The sequence below is a fragment of the Rhinopithecus roxellana genome, chromosome 9 (assembly GCF_007565055.1).
Source record: "Rhinopithecus roxellana isolate Shanxi Qingling chromosome 9, ASM756505v1, whole genome shotgun sequence".
NCBI lineage: Eukaryota > Metazoa > Chordata > Mammalia > Primates > Cercopithecidae > Rhinopithecus > Rhinopithecus roxellana.
In genome coordinates this window covers 138,422,443-138,434,600 of record NC_044557.1, presented here as the reverse complement: position 1 = coordinate 138,434,600, position 12,158 = coordinate 138,422,443, and the positions used below count along the sequence as shown (strand labels likewise).

General features: G+C 37.1%; 1 protein-coding gene and 1 non-coding gene across 7 annotated transcripts in view; both read left to right on the top strand.

Moving 5' to 3' along the window:
* The window catches only part of SGCZ (sarcoglycan zeta), a 1,206,077-nt gene that overhangs the window by 807,704 nt on the left and 386,215 nt on the right, over positions 1-12,158 (top strand). The window lies entirely within an intron of this gene.
* LOC115899782 lies at positions 731-834 on the top strand. Its single transcript, XR_004059387.1, has one exon. It is a non-coding gene; the product is annotated as a U6 spliceosomal RNA (small nuclear RNA).

Genomic DNA, 12,158 nt, shown 5'->3' with positions numbered 1-12,158 from the left:
GTTTTCTCACAGCGATGGAAAGATTGGGGCACTGTCTTTCCAGATGATTACACTTCAATGGATTAGCTCACAGATCCTAGAGAGGAATTTCCATTTTGTAAAACTGGCTAGAGGCTAGGGGATGATTTACATCTCAAAGGGGCAATTACAACTTCATCGAAGTGAGTAATCTTAGGAAGTACAAGTGAAGCATCTAGCCTCAGAAGGAAACCTCTTTAAACTTTTGTCTAGCTGGAGGGGAGTTAAGGCCACTGTGGTCTCTTGCTCATGAGCAATGGATGAGAACAGTTTATTTTAAACATGGCGATGGGACACAGAATTTCAAATTTTATCCATAATACAATATAGAATTAATATCAACCCATCAATCTAGGGCTTCTAATAAAAGGACAACAAATGTGTTTTTGTTTGCTTTATTAGTAACATCATCAAACTAGTGAGACAGTAGGGAACAACCAGGTAGTATTTAGACAGGACCAGAAGAAGTTAGAAAGGGGAATCCAGCATTCAGAACTCTTTCCGTGTCAGGGAATTTACTTTTCTGAGAAGCCATCAAAAGTCTGAGCTGCACATTTGGGAGCCTCGGGGATTTAGGGGGGGGGGAGGAGAAAAGTTGGATTCCCTGGAAATTTCCTGGAAACCCAAAAGACTGTGTCCTGAATGAAAAAATAAGACAGAATTAAACTAGTCATAGCACTTACTACAGTGTAGAAACACCAGTCCTTAAGACGCTCGCTTAGCTTATACACGAGCTAAAATTGGAATAAAATAGAGAAGACTAGCAGACCCCCTATCCAAAGATGATATGTGGATTTGGATTTGTGACACATTTTTTATTTCTAAAAAGTAGATTGAGGTATGAGTACTTTAAAATTAACGTCATGGTAACTATATTGCATAAAGTACTATACTTTGCCATGTATCATTTGTCTCATAAGATATTCCTTACAGCTTACAAATATTATTATTTTTTAAAAATCAACATACTTGCAAGTATTTTAACAGTACTTGATTCAGGATGGTTTCATATTCTTATTTAGAGTACAAATAAGAATAAAGCTTTTACAATTACATTAGGAAATGATGAGGTGGAATATGACTGACCCTACACAAGTCAAGTGTTAAAGGACCATGATCGTACAGCTGAGCTAAGAGAGAGGACAGTTTGGAAAACCTATTAAAGGCAAATGATTCCATTATGGAACCATATTCCCTGGAGGAATCAAAGATGAGGACTGTGAATCTGGGTTCAGCCAGTCAGAGTTACTCCTAGTGTGAACATGTCACTGCTCTGATTGTGATATTTAGGTAGCACACATATTTCACACAACATGTTACCGAACTGCATGAAACTGCTTCATCCCACGCTCTACTAAATATTAATCTGTTCCAATGTTCAGGGTTCTGTTAGATTCCATGAGAGATGTATGCTAATACTATTGATTTTACATGATTTGCACCTTAAGAATTAACTTTAACACCTAATCATTCACAGTCCAGGTGTGGTGGCTCATGCCCTGTAATCCCAGCATTTTGGGAGGCTGAGGTTGGAGAATGGCTTGAGCCCAGGAGTAAATTAGCTGGGCATGGTGAGGCAAGCCTGTGGTCTCAGCTACTTGGAAGGTTGAGGCACAGCATTGCTTGATCCCAAGAGGTTGAGGCTGCAGTGAGCTGTGATGGTGCCACAGCACTTCTGTCAGTGCAGCAGAGAAACACACACACACACACACACACAATTACTCACAAGAAGTGCAGTTAAGTCTAAGTTCTCCTTCAGTGACTTCTAGCATAGTATTTACAAATAATGTTTGATCTTTATTATTTAGGGAATATATTACTTGGGAGACAGTCAGCAAGACACCAAATACAATGTCTTAAAAAGAAGGCACTGTATTTCTCTCTTGAGTAACAGTGAGTAGTTGAGGGATCCAGGGCTGGTGGGAGGCTCTGCTCCATGTCTTCTCCCAGACACCCATATTTAGTGGTCCTTACTACCATGCATTCTCAACATATGGCCTCTATATATGGTTCCACAGGAACTACAACAACGCAATTTTCCAGGCAACTTCAAGGCGGAGAGGAAGTGTAGGCAAGTTTGATCTTTAAAATGGCAACCAAAAGATAGTGTGGCTATATAATTTATTGTCCAAACCAGAACAACTTTGAGGGGGGAAAACGAGAGTGCTAAACATACTTATATATTTTTTGAAATATTTATTAACTGACAAGTTATTTTTTTATTGGATCAGTAGATCTAAAAATTATCCTAGAGAAAATACAAAGTAGTTAAATAGCTTATGTCCTTCTGCCTGCTGTCATAGAAAGGAAAGTGCTGGCTGTATTGCATGTGTCTAGAGAGAGTTGAGGAAAGATAGACCAATTATATTACTGGACGTCTTTCAGATACAAGCTTCTGTTACAGTGAAAACCCTTCTTGCTGTGTTCTTACACATGTCTCATGTACTATGAGAGGAAATCGAGGGAGAATTTGGAAGCACAGGACCCATCAGGGCCTACCTTAATGTAAGCATTGATAATGTGGTTAAAAATGAGAAATTTGGCCAGGCATGGTGGCTCATGCCTGTAATCCCAGCACTTTGGGAGGTTGAGGTGGGCAGATGGCGAGGTTCGGAGATCGACACCATCCTGGCTAACAAGATGAAACCCTGTCTCTACTAGAAATATAAAAAATTAGCCTGGTATGGTGGCACACACCTGTAATCCCAGCTACTCGGGAGGCTGAGGCAAGAGAATCGCTAGAACCCAGGAGGCCGAGGTTGCAGTGAGCTGAGATCGTACCACTGCACTCCAGTGGGGTCTGGGGGTGGCAGGAGGAGAAAGAGAAAAATTCTGAGATAAATCCTAAACTAGATAGGAAGATAGGAATACTGATAGTAAATGTAATTTTTAGTTGGATAATCATGCATCCTGCAAAATCTCAAGGCGAGATTCTGAAACAAATAACAAGATGAGATGAAATTCTGCATAAATTAGCCTCTGTCTCAGTGCCTTCCATGACTTTCCTGCTTTCTTGCTTTAAATAATTATTTTTAGTCCTTTAAAGCCATAAAGAGAAACAAAATACTTATACTGTGTGAGCAAAGGTATATTATTTCAGAGTAAGACTCAATGTCAAACTGTTGCTATTACTGATTACTTTTAATAATACTTATATATAATAATTTTGCTATAAAGCATTTAATATGTTATTGTACTATGAAGCAACGGAAGTGTCACCAAGAAATGCATTTAATTTAGGGCCAAATGATCTCTGTGGTTCATTACCAACAATGATTTTCTGTAGTTATGTTACGTGAATATTATTAATGAATTACAGAAACATTTTAGATATAAATATGGGCATACTATTTTAAAATTGATTCAAACAATAGTTCTTTGGCTTAAATATAATATTCCCATTTTTCAGAAGAAGAAATTAGCTAAAAGGAGTGTATTTCTTAAAACCATACCAAAAGCCGAACATAAAATATAATTCCGGATCTATCTTCTTCCGTACCAGGACACTCCCATTGTACTGTAACATTTGTTTTATATGTCTAAAATCCCAGGAAACTGCTAACCAGGATAGCAATGAAATGTTTAAAAAATTACATCAATGCAAGTTTCCAAATTAAAAATATATATATTTGTAAACCTTTAAAAATGTAACAAAACATAATTCTATATTTAAAAATTATTTAAAACAATGGTATGTGACTTGCTGTGGTCACTGTTTCCGAGTCACTAACTTGCATAGTTTGCACTTAGCTCTCATAGCCTTTCTCTTTGATATATTCATGAAAGTTTACTATACAGAGCCATATTAATAGCAAACTATGATAGAAATGGAAATAAAAAATATCCGAATTACATTTCCATATGTAAATGTCATTGAGTTGTATAACTAGTTTCATACTCTTAATAGATATAGTGTATAACCAGTTTGTGCCTATGTCTAACTTGCTGTCATTATTGGATTGTTTCAATCTTTAGAGAACCTTCAGGCATCATAAAGTAACACCTGATGTCTAATAATGTGCCATATTTCCCAGTGTTCTTCTATAGTCATTAAGGTGTAGAAACTGCAGAAAGTTGGATTTTCATGGGCTAGATGCTAAGTAGAGAGAAGAAAATTATCTTTAATCCGTTTAGTCAGCAATCGGAACATATATGTTAGTGTGATACACAAAGGAGTAAACTGGAATATATTAAAAGTTTGCTTATATAAGCAAAACAACCTTATTTTCAGGCTAAACTGTCATTTCTGCTGCATATATTAATATATGCATAGTATTTTATTTATGTTAATTTATCATAATTGAAACCTATTATACAATTAACCAAGATTTACCCATTAGTAGTTCAGGATCAAATGTGATCATTCATATAGTACAATATACTTCCTTTGAAATTCTTTATCAGTGTAATTTACATGGTCAAAAATGAATAAGATAGTATTGAAATCAAATACTTTTTTGTGTGTTTTGTTTCTGAGACAGGGTCTCACTCTGTTGCCTAGCCTGGAATGCAGGAGTGCAACCACAGCTCACTATAGCCTTGACTTCCTGGGCTCAAGCAATCCTTTTGCTTCAGCTTACTGAGTAGCTGGGACCACAGGCATGTAGCACCATGCCTAGCTAATTTTTAAAATTTTTTGTAGAGACGGGATCTCACTGTATTGCTCAGGCTGGTCAGAAACTCCTAGGCTCAAGCCATCCTCCTGCCTATGCCTCCCAAAGTGTTGGGATTATAAGCATGAACCATTGCACCAGGCCTCAAATCCCATTTGTTCTACAATTGCCTTCTGCCAATGATTGTCACCTTTACTTAAAATAAGATTTTCTTTTAAAGGCATGTTTTTTGAATTGTAGAAATCTGATCTGCCTCAGAGATACTAAGTCAGTCTATTAAGGGAAGCCTGGACTTCATGAGTATTAAAAGACACACAGATGATTTCAATGTTTAAGTGTGGATAAGAGATAGAACCTGTGGAAATGAGAGAGAAATTGCGGTGTATGTCGGGGCAGGCTAGAGAAACAGAAGCAATAGGACATGTGTATGTGTGTGTGTATAAAGATATATGGTGTAAGAATTGGCTCGTGTTTATGGAGTTAAGGAACCTGAAAATTCCCCACTATTTGTGGTCTGCAAACTGGAGACCCACGGTAGCCAGTGGTGTTAATTCCAGCCTAAGTCTGAAGGCCTGAGAATGAGAAGTGACAATGGTATAAGGCCTAGTCAAAGGGTAAGAGACAATCAATGTCTCCCCTCAAGCAGTCAAGCAGAGAGACAGAATTCTACCTTCCTCTGCCTTTTTGTTCTATTCATGCCCTCAAGAGGTTGTATGATCCCCACCCTCTCTGGGGAAGCCATCTGCTTTACTCATTCCACAGATGCTAATATCTTCCAGAAACATTCTCACAGAAACACCCAAAAATAATGTTTAACCACTATCTGGGCATCCTGTAACCCAGTCAAGTTGAAACAGGAAATTAACCACCACACCCATCTTAATCAAGAAACAAAAGACTCTTCCAAAATTGTTATACTTGTTAATACATAAGAAAAGAAAATCGTTTTGTTTCTGAGAGCGATAAGGGAGATTAAAGGAGGAAAAATCAGGCACAAGTATAAAGAGGAAAGTGAAGTGAGGAAAGTGTTTTACCCATAACTCTGAATCCCAAAGCTTGAGTGAATTCTCCGAAACACAGGAAATGCTGTTTGCTTGTGGAATTATGTATGCTTTCCATAAAAGGTGGAAAGTGTTGCACAGGTGTATGCAGTCTTGAGAGACAGAGATGAATCTGTCATTTGCAGACATGAACACAGCTCAAGGCAGTTACCCTGGACACTCAAGGAGGGGAAATTAGATATTAGATCCGGGGATGGATGCTCAGTGAGTCAGTCAGTCAGTCCCTGGATCACTCAGGGGAAACCTATGTTGATTTTTGCAGCTCTTTCTTTGTCTAGTTCCTACCTTAAATTTAAGATACTTGCTTAGTCCTCCTGCCATAGTATTTCTGTCTCTTTAACTCAGGGGTTTCTTCAAGCTCTGTCTGGGTTCTGCCATCAATGGTGTGGTCCAGTCAGTATCCCCAGGCAGAAATCAGGGGCTATTGTAGATCTTACATTGTTTGTTTGTCTCCTCAACTGCGAAAACCAGTTCTTAGTTGCCAATTGTTCAATGTTTGAAAATGCTTGTATCATATAGTTTGTCTAGTTTTCTAGTTGCTTATAGTAGAATCAGTTATTATCCCCTGATTAGAGATGGAACCTCTCATCTACTGAACTTTTTAGTTTAATTTAAAACTTTTTAATATTTAAAATTTTAATTTCATTACAGGATAATAATCCATTCTCCTAGTATAAAATTCAAAAGTTAGGTAATAAATAATAATTTTAAAAAACTCCCTTCCACTTTCATTCCTAGAGCAAGTGATGTTACAACATCCTTGTGGCTTCTAGAGTTGTATGTATCTACAAAATAAAATGCTAACTTCAGCCATAATGAAATAATGGGGTCTCGTAATTCAATTGCACAAAATGTTTGGTCAAATTTATTGTGAGATTGATAAAAATTATTTTTTACTATTACTGTCACAAAAAGCACAAAATTAATGACTGTGACTTATCGCATGCATTACTGATTAGTGAATTGAGTAATCCCCATTCATTGTGAGGCAGTGATTTCTATGACCCCTCCCCATCTCATTAGTTATAAGCCATGTATGAGTCTCCTTTGTTCTATAACTTTTCTGACACTTGTGACTGAAATTTTAAATTTTTTTTCACACCGGCTAATGTAAAATATCATCTTACACTGTGTTTAAATAGTATTTCCTTGGTTACCACAATTAAGCATCATATATTAATTGTCTATTCATGTTTTCATATTTTGTATAATGTCTATATCATTTGTCCATTATTTAATTGGGTTATTTGTATTATTCTTTATATATTCTGTATATTAACACTTTGCTGTTTATATGTTGGTTATATTAATATTTTATTCTAGTTTGTTGGAAGCCTTTTTATTTTCCTGAGAGCATCTTTGTGAATATTAAAGTTATCAAATATTCAAGATAACTTTATTCATTAAGTCTTTATAAGTCTTTTATTTAAAGAATAATATTCTTTTTTCAAACTTTTAAGTTCAGGAGTACAAGTGCAGGTTTGTTATATAATTAAACTTGTCTCATGGGAGTTTGTTATTATTAAACACATATGTGACCTTTGAAACTTAAACAGTTTTGAAATAAATATAGAAGAATACAATTATGTTATAAATATATTCTGTATTATCATTACAAAGAATATAGTCTTTATAATGAAATGTATTTAATATTCAAGAAGTTTATATCTATGTATTATGTGGAATAAGTATAACGTTTTTAAGGTTAGAATTTCAAGCCCCAAGCTCTGTTACTGAAGAAGTCAGCATGATGAGGATTAAACACGAACATTGAATAAATTTCCAAATTGAGTATAGAGAATTGTGTGGCAGTTGTAAGCATAACTAAATCATGAAACTGGATTTAAGTAATGTTGGAGTGTAGCAAAGGGTAAACATTGAAATAATAGAGAAATTTGGGAAACTTCAAATTTTGGGGGGAGATAAGGTGCATTTGGCAAAGGAGGATGAGAGTTATCCAGGGAGGCTGGAGAAAAGAGAATATGGTGTCCTGAAGAAAAGAGAAAAAATATTTCGAGGAGCAGTGATTGTAGATGTCAAAGGAGTAGACTGTAGACGCTGTTGCTAAGTGTAATGTAGTAGAATATATTATACTTGGCATTGTGTACTTTATTTATGCATAAAGTATATGGCCAGTGTATAAATAGTTACCTGTATTAGTCTTCTTGAAAACTGTTTCAGTGTAGAAGTAGAAGAAAATAAGCCTGAATGAAATAGGTTCCAGAGAGAATGAGATTACAGTAATTGAAGACAAATGATTAGAAATGAAACCGCTATAAAAGGAGAAAAGGCTGGCCGGTCGCGGTGGCTCAGGCCTGTTATCCCAGCTACTTGGGCGGCGGCGGCAGGAGAATCGCTTGAACCTGGGAGGTGCAGGTTGCCGAGATCGCTTTGCACTCAAGAGTGAAATTTTGTCTCAAAAATAATATTATTATTAATAATAATAATAAATAAAACAAAAGGAACGGGAAATGGGGTTCTTGAGGTAGGCCAACTGGGATAAATAAAGTTGTTAATTATTTTCACATTAAATGAAATAACTCCATTTTGTTGTTTTTTGATGTGAAGGACTTAATGGAGGAGTTAAAATTGCAGAAGCAGCAGCAAGAAAATTGCGGGGATGATAGTCGTGAATAGATAACAGGTGTGATGGCTAATACTGCGTGTCAGCTTGATTGGATTGAAGGATACAAAGTATTATTCCCAGGTGTGTCTGTGAGGGTGTGACCAAAGGAGGTTAACCTTTGAGTCAGTGAACTGGGAGACCCAAACCCACCGTCAATCTAGGCGGGCACCATCTAATCAGCTGTGAACGCGGCTAGAATAAAAGCAGGCAGAGGAAAGCAGAAAGACGAGACTGGCTGAGTTTCCGGGCTTCCGTCTTTTTCCCGTGCTGGGTGCTTCCTGCCCTTGAACATTGTTACACTCCAAGTGCTTCAGCTTTTGGACTCGTGGACCTCCACCAGTGGTTTGGCAGGGCCTCCCAGGCCTTCGGCCACAGACTGAAGGCTGCACTGTCGGCTTCCCTACCTTTGAGCTTTTGGGACTCGGACTGGCTTCCTTGCTTCTTAGCTTGCTGATGGCCCACCGTGGGACTTTACCTTGTGATCCTGTGAGTCAACACTTCTTAATAAACTCTTTTATATGTACATCTGTCCTTTTAATCCTGTCCCGTTGGAGAACCCGAATAACAGGAGACGGGGCCTAGTCACAGTTAGAGGGGTGGGCGTTACAAGCAAAGACAGTTCATCCATATGAAAAGGAGAGAGAACAGAATGTAGGTGTAGATATATGAAGGTGAGCAGATGTAGCGACCAGATTTTGAAATTCTTGCCAGATTACTACTTTTTTACAAGTGAAACAGAAAATAAACTCATCAACAAGAGTGAAAATGGGAAGGAGAGAAAATAAGAACTGTTACTCTGAAAAAGAGTGAGAGTGAATGGAGCAGGGAGTATTAATTTTTTGGGAAATATAAAGACATGAGCTTCGCAATCATGAAATTAAGGCGAAACAAATCAACCAGATTCCCTCTTATTCTATTTTAAATTTCAGTTTCATAAAGTTTAAACATCCATAGTCTGATACAGAAGTGTTTCACTGCCCTAAAAATCCTCTGTGCTCCACCTACTCATCCCTCTGTCCCCCATAACACCTGTCAGTCAATGATTTTTTTTTTTTAACTGCCTCCATAGTTTGGCCGTTCCTGGAATGTCATGTAGTTGGAATCATACAGTGGGTAGCATTTTCTGATTGGCCTCATTCTGTTAGAAACATGTATTTGAGATTCCTTTGTGTATTTTTATGACTTAATAGGTCATTTGTTTTTAATGCTGAATACTATTTCATTATCTGAATATATTACACTTTATCCATTTACCTAATGAGGGACATCTTAGTTGCTTACAAGTTTGGCAATTATGAATGAAGCTGCTGTAAACATTCTTGTGCAGGTTTTAATGAGGACCTGTTTTTAACTTCATTGGGTATACACCAGGGGGCATGATTGCCAGATTATGTAAGATTATGATTAGTTTTGTAAAAATGCTGCCAAACTGTCTTCCAAAGTGATGTAACATTTTCATTCCTGTAATGAATGAGGGTGCACGTTGTGCCACATCCTCAACAGAATTTGGTGCTGTCTGTTTTTCATATTCATGAGGTTCCAGCTTCATAATTATTCTGCACTTACTTTGAAAATTAAAGTCTTTAACTCATTCCCTGCATCATTTCTTAAACCATCTTGAGTGAGTTCCTTAATGTCTAAAAATCTCCAGAAGATAAAAATTAACTATATATTGAGAGCTGAAGGTGGCAGTACCAAGGAGTGATATTATTGGTGATGATATAAAACCGCGGCTGAAAAATTCTTATATCTAAGGAAGAGGTATGATTTTTCAGACTTATTTCCTACATTTCCTTCTCTTTTACATGCGTAATCTTAAGATAGTCTGGAGTAGCGTATTCTTAGGAAAAGCAGAGCACTTCAAAAAATTGTTGTTTATAATGTTTAGAAATTTAGACCTAACGTTTTCATGTAATTAGACTAGACTTAGCTAAACAGCCATTTATTAACCTGTTGTATATATTTTTTTACACAGATTTAGTAGATGATAAACTACTGAAGGAGAATCAAATAGTGTAAAACTGCTTAGAGGAGGTATCTAATAAAAATAAGATAATTGTGGCATTTCTACAACCCACACTCAATTTAGAATACTAACAGGATAATAAAAATCACTAGTATGTAAAACAACTCACAGTGGTAAGAAGCATAAAAATATAGGTAGCAAATTTCAGTGAAGAATATTAACATTCATTAATGAGCTCATAAAATCAAACGCTTAAAACCAAAGTACTTCAGTATCTCAGTTTGTTTTAAAGGGTTTTCTTGTGGTGATGGTTTTTATTGTCGTGTTTTTTGTTGTTGTTGTTTTTTTTTTTTTTTTTTTTTTTTTTTTTTTGAGACGGAGTCTTGCTCTGCCACCCAGGCTGGAGTGCAGTGGCGGGATCTCAGCTCACTGCAAGCTCCGCCTCCCGGGTTTACGCCATTCTCCTGTCTCAGCCTCCCGAGTAGCTGGGACTACAGGCGCCCGCCTCGTCGCCCGGCTAGTTTTTTGTATTTTTAAGTAGAGACAGGGTTTCACCGTATTAGCCAGGATGGTCTCGATCTCCTGACCTCGTGATCCGCCCGTCTCGGCCTCCCAAAGTGCTGGGATTTGTCAGCAGCCTTCTCCTCATTAATACAATGGTAGTAGGCCAGTGAAAATTCATATGAGTAATTTTATTAATAGGTATTCTATAGGGTTCAATATTGTTTATAATTTATTACTGTAAATCAGTCACGAAAAGGAAAAGAAACTTAGAGTGAATTTGAAAGGAAGGAAATATTAAGGGAAGTAGAATAAGTAGGGTTTAATTGAATCAAGAATTAGATGAAAAATATCTGTAGGCTGGGCACAGTGGCTCAAGCCTGTAATCCCAGCACTTTGGGAGGCCAAGATGGGCGGATCACGAGGTCAGGCGATCGAGACCATCCTGGCTAACACCGTGAAACCCTGTCTCTATTAAAAAAGTACCAAAAACTAGCCGGGCTTAGTGGCAGGTGCCTGTAGTCCCAGCTACTCAGGAGGCTGAGGTAGGAGAATGGCGTGAACCCGGGAGGCGGATCTTGCAGTGAGCTGAGATCTGGCCACTGCACTCCAGCCTGGGCAACAGAGCGAGACTCCATCTCAAAAAAAAAAAAAAAATATATATATATATATATATATCTGCAACCAGTAGGTGGTCCTCAAACATTTCCCAGTGGGAACTAAATGAGTATATAGTGTGGATAGCAAGTGTGGTTACAGCATGCTTTTGTACCTTTTGGAAAGCACAAAGAGGGGAATGTAGTAGTTTGGTTTAGAGTACATGAATGTTTGTCTCTTTCTGAAAGTGTATGAGCGAGATTGGGGACTAATTCTCTAAGACAGTGAAGCACAAGGCAAAAAGTACGTATGCAGAAGTCACACTGTACTGGATTTTAGTTCTTATTTGGTCACTTAACTGTACGAGACTCTGGCAGCCAACTTGTCATGAGTTCATCATCTCATCTGAAAGTATGAATGTTAATAACTATCTCACCAAATTGTTGTAAGAATCAATGTATTAGCATACATAGTGGGACTTGGGCAGAGTTTGAAATACAGAATTGCTCAATAAATGAATCATATTAGTCTTATTAAACTCTGACCATTAGCCATAGATAAGTAGATGTTCTCTCAAGAGTTAGATGGAGAAATTTGGCATCATTGTGGCCTTTTTAAAATTACTGGCTCACTTATAATTTGTTATTTTAATTTTAATTATAATAAATTACATACACACATGCGTATATATGTGTATTATTCAGGGTTCTCCAGAGAAATAGAATCAGCAAGACATATAGAAATATATAAGGAAAGATGATGGGAAGCAGCTCATA